Source organism: Elephas maximus, chromosome 1 (genome assembly GCF_024166365.1).
Source record: "Elephas maximus indicus isolate mEleMax1 chromosome 1, mEleMax1 primary haplotype, whole genome shotgun sequence".
In the NCBI taxonomy this organism is placed as follows: domain Eukaryota; kingdom Metazoa; phylum Chordata; class Mammalia; order Proboscidea; family Elephantidae; genus Elephas; species Elephas maximus.
The window spans coordinates 87,520,718-87,526,263 of NC_064819.1; the positions used below are offsets into that span (position 1 = coordinate 87,520,718).

At 35.6% G+C, this 5,546-nt stretch overlaps 1 pseudogene; it reads right to left on the reverse strand.

The window, feature by feature from the left end:
- Positions 1-2,658: 2,658 nt before the first annotated feature.
- LOC126063824 (olfactory receptor 2W1-like) lies at positions 2,659-3,607 on the reverse strand (annotated as a pseudogene).
- Between the last annotated feature and the right edge of the window lie 1,939 nt (positions 3,608-5,546).

Genomic DNA, 5,546 nt, shown 5'->3' on the forward strand with positions numbered 1-5,546 from the left:
AGCTCTTGTATCCTGTACTCTGGGGAAGGGCAGCCAAGTCAATAAATTCAGATCATTCAAGACTTATATTTCAAATTCCTTAAAATTTACTCCTATGCATACTCTCAAACTTCTGCTAATACAAATTTTTGAGAAACTACATTCCTTTTGGAGTAATAGGCCATGTTCTCATGGAGCAGTAGTAGTGAGAGTGTAATGATATTTCTTTGCACTTATAATTTTGCCAGATGATTAGTGAAGTTGAGCAGATTTTCAAGTATTGGCCATTTGGATATCCTGCTTTGTGAAGTGACTCTTCTATTAGATTGTTTTTTTCTTATTGATGTGTAGTAGCTGTTCATATATTCTGGGTAGAAGCCCTTTCTTGGACACACACACACACACGCTGCCTCTCTTAATGAACTTTAGATAAACAGATGTTTTTAGGTTTGTTATAGTCTGATTCAACCTTTGCTAACATCGTTAATAATTTTTGTGTCCTATTTAGCAAATCTCTATTAAAAATTCACACTGTTAAAAGCCATATTGCCTTACCTTTCACATTTGTACCTATGACCCATTTGAAATTGATTTTTGTGTATGAAGTCTACATATTTTTCCCATCTGTGAATATCCATTTGATCTGGAACCATTTATTGAAAAGACCATCCTTCTGGTACTGCACTGCAGTGTCACATTTGTGGTACACTGGCTGACTGCATATGTGTTAGGCCTGTTTCTACACTGTATTCTGTTCAATTGATCAGTTTGTTTATCCTTTATAATGTTTGCTGGAAGTTTAATCATCATTAGGTTAAGGAGGTTTGTTTCTATTCCAAGTTTACTAAGAACATTTGTTTTCATATGAATGAGTGTTGATGTGCTTTTTCTGAATCTATTGACATGATCATATTATTTTTCACTTTTATGCCGTCAATGTCATGGATTTCAGTAATGGAATAATGTGGTGATTGATTTTTCAAATGTTAATCTACCTTACATAGTTGAAGTAAACCCACTCGGTTGAAATGTATTATTTTTTTTCTTTATTTCAGGATTTGATATGCTAAAGTTTTTTTAAGGATTTTTGAGAGACATTGGTGTACAATTTTCCCTACTTGTAATATCCTTATAAAGGAAGGAATAATATCCTTATTCAAGATCATGCTGGCCTTAAAAAAGAGTTAAAAAATATGTCACACTTACTCACTACCCATTTATGAACCTGTTGGATGAACACAAAAATTTGATACCAAGGTTGACTTTGTAACATTGTAATCATATTAGCCTTGGTATCCAACTTACTACTACACTTTATTTTCATAACATTACCTTGAGAAAGCCTTGATTCATGCATATAATAGCTCCAAAAGAAATATATTTTATTCAAATCATTTGGTATATGAAAAACAAAAACCAAACCAAACCCTAGCAACCCTATAGGACAGGATTATTTTAAAGTAGGCAGAGATGGCAGGAGTGTTTGGGATCAGCACAAAAATGATTTAATCTTAATAGGAACAGATTTGTCTGTCATAAGGAAAAATTTAAACATAGAATATTGAACTTATATATTTTTGTTGCAGGATAATGATAGTATAAAGATTTTGTTGTTGTCTTAGGTGCCATCAAGTCGTTCCAATTTGTAGTGAACTTATGTACAATAGAACAAAACACTGCCCTGTCCTGCACCATCCTCACAGTTGCTGCTATGTTTGAGCCCATTGTTGCAGCCACTGTATCTGTCCATCTCGTTGAGGGTCTTCCTCTTTTTCACTGACCCTGTACATTACCAAGCATGATGTCCTTCTGCTGGGACTGGTCCCTCCTAATAACAAGACTAAAGTATGTAAGATGAAGTTTTCCCATCCTCCCTTCTAAGGAGCATTCTAGTTATACTTCTTCCAAGAGAGATTTATTCATTCTTGTGACAGTACACACCCATACCCCATACCCATTATTGTCAAGTCAATTCCAACTTGTAGTGACCCTATAGGACAGAGGAGAACTGCCCCATAGTGTTTCCGAGAAGTGACTGGTTGCTTTGAACTGCCAACTTTTTGTTTGGCAGCCGATCTCTTAACCACTATGCCACCAGGGCTCCTGGCAATTCATGGAATACTCAATATTTAGTAAATAATAGTTTGAATCAAACTTTTGTAGAATGCTCCTCTCCTACGCATTAACACAAACCTTGGGCTCCATGGAAACTGCTTTATAGCCACAGCTGTAGACAAACTGTCAGAGATGATAACTAGTGACATTGAAACACATTTTTATTTATTTATTTTTTTAAAGGATCGACAGTTGACAATGAGAGATATAGAGGCTAAAAGATTATAAGCAAAATGTTTAGGTGTTTTTTTTTTTTCTCTCTCAGGTGATGACTACGAAATAACTACAAATTAAGTTGTCTATAACTAAAAGTTATTGTTATGTACTGGTGATTCTGACTCATAGACCCTGTGTGACAGAGAAGAATTGCCTCAAAGGGTTTTCTAGGGTATAATCTTTATGAAAACAGATCACCAGGTCTTTCTCCCTTAAAGACGCTGGATGGGTTCAAGCCACCAACCTTTTGGTTAGCAGTTGAACTCTTAACCATTGTGCCACCAAGGCTCCTAATCTAAAAGTTAGATAGAACCAATTTATGTACTAGAAATTTGTGGTAGAAAGATGTTAGTGTTCTGTTGTTTCTACAGAAACTTTTTCTTTTCCAGTTAGCCTTTTTATTGCTCCCTTGATCTCCTTATTCCTTAGTGTATAGATCAGTGGGTTTAAGCTGGGAGTTACAACAGAATAAAAGATACTGAGAAGTTTACCCTCATACTGAGTTGGACTGTTTCCTGGTTGTATGTACATGTAGATAACAGTCCCATAGAAGATGGATACCACAATGAGATGGGAAGAGCAGGTTCCAAAAGCTTTTTGTCTTCCTGTTACAGATTTAATTTTGAGTACAGCTATAGCAATGAAGCCATATGAAACTAGGATAAGGAGAAGTGGTGCAAAGAAAATAAAAAAAACACAATGCAAATAAAGTTTCCTCCATGGCTGTGGTGTCTACACATGCAATCTTGACCATAGCAGAGATTTCACAAAAATAGTGATCCAGATGGTGGTTTCCACATCGAGGGAGGCTCATGGCATAAGGCGAAAGGATCATGCAATTAGTGATCCCAATTCCCCAAGTCATGGCCACCAGGCCTTGACGGAGCTGGGGGTTCATTATGGTCATATAGTGTAGAGGTTTGTAGACAGCATTGAACCTGTCATAAGACATCACAGCTAGAAGTATACATTCAACTGTGCATAGTGCCACATCAGTGGAAAGTTGAAAGGCACAGCCACCAAAGGTTATTTTCTTGTCTTTACCCCAGACATTGACCAACATCTGTGGGACTATATTTGTGGTATAACAGAGATCTAAGATGGCCAGATTTCTGAGGAAAAAGTACATGGGGGTTTGGAGACGTTCATCCTATAATGGCAGCAGGATGATGGCTGTATTTCCCGTCAAGGCAATGGTGTAGAAGAAAAAGACAACCCCAGAGATGATCGTCTCCAGCTGAGGCTGTCCAGAGAATCCAAGGAGTATAAATCCACCAAAGTAACTTTTATTGATCATTTTTTCCTGTTTCTTAATATCAGCTGTGAAAATATCAGCATATTGGAAGATACAGTGAATATACTTATAAACTATAGTATACTTGTATATATAGTTAGGGAAAAAAACTCAAAATATCATCATTCCATTTTCTGTCCATTTATTCAACTAGGTCTAAGATTTATTCCCCGGGCATTTTACTATGACGTCCATACTCTTAATCACTTTCAGGTTTAGAAATACACTTTCATCTACTTCTATGGCAAGGCAAAAATCTGCAAAATTCTCATAAGAAAATCTTGAGCAAAATGTCTGGGTGAAACTGGATGGACTTCTCTTTTAGTGATAAGGATTCCGGGAGTGGGGGCTGGGAATTTATAACAAATTATTGCATCTTATCAAACAGTTCATAGAAAGTACAGACCCTATGACTCTTGTTATGCCCTTTTTCTAATACTTAAGTTGGATAAGTTCAATCCTGCTACCCACATTCACTCTGTTATCTGAATATTCTTCCTTATGTTTTCACATTCAAAATCTTTCCTTCCATCTCAAAACTTGTATTTCTAGATATTATCTGCATTCCCAACCCCCAGAATCAGCAACGTAACTCTTTCATTGTAAATGCTATCTTTCCATCTGCATGTTTGACTTCATCTTGTACATCTCCTGTGGGGAGTCCCTGAACGGTACAAAAGGTTAACAGGCTCAGCTGTGAAGCAAAAGTTGGGGGTTTGAACCTATTCAAAGATGCCTGGGAAGAAAAGCCTGGCAATCTACTTCTGAGAAATCATTTGACTGAAAATTCTACGGAGTACAGTTCTAGTGTAACACACGTGGGATTGACAGGAGTTGAAATCAAGTTGATGGCAAGTGTTTTTTTTCCCCCATCTCCTACAGAGTAGTTCTTTTTTTTACAGTGTATCCATTTTTTATAGTCAATCTCTAATAATCTAATCATTTTTTCCCTTTCCCTCAGTCTACACACACACACACACACGCACACACACACAGAGAAACTGGTTCTAGAAAACTTGCTTTTAGAGTGCTAAACTTTTTAAGAAGGGAAGTATATTATTTTTGTGTTTATATCCCTAATGATTCTCCTCAGGATTAGTGCAGAGAAAACATTCAAGGAACCAATATTTGTTAAAAGAAACTTTGATAACAGCATCTCTTTCCCTTTATATTTTAAAAATAAGTTGTAACTCTTTAAAACTCAATTCCAAATTCTTAACTAAAAATGGTCTCTCAAGCACATAAATGTGTTCCTAGTTTCTAAACCAGTGTATCTCCTAAATTTCTTTTCTTCTTGACTTCTCAGCTGCATGCCAATACCTCCTGTATTGGAGCTGCCCTCTGTCTTCATACATACTTCTTTTTAGTTAGCGTATCACTAGCATTTTTTCCACTGCATTTTCCATTCCTTTCCTCCTTTCACCTGTGTCCATCTTCAAAGTTCTATAATCTCCTTCTTCCTTACTCATTTCCTCTACTACTATGGCTTCAGTTACTAATTTTACTTGTAACTAACCATAGTATTTCTTCTGACCCACTCTTCTTTTGTATCTATAGATTTATAGTCTTAGCTAATTGCTGGGCATTTCTACTAGAGTTTCCAACTGTTGTCTCCCATATCACATATACACAAAATTGAATTAATTATATTTTATGTCTTAAAACAAATCTTTCATAACTCTTTCACACACTTATAAACTTTTTATTCATGTAGATGCCTTATAAAACAACTACTAGGCTCATAATAAATGTTTGTTAAAATGAATTTATGAATTTGTTTGGTATAAATTAAAAACAAATACTCATTTTCATTTTAGATCTACGTTTCATTAGAAATCAAGTTGGGTTGATTTTTATTTTCCCAGACTTTGAAAGAAGGAAAATTGGTATAAAATCCAAAAGGTTTTATGTACAGAAAAAAAAAAGGCAAATTTTTAGGTGA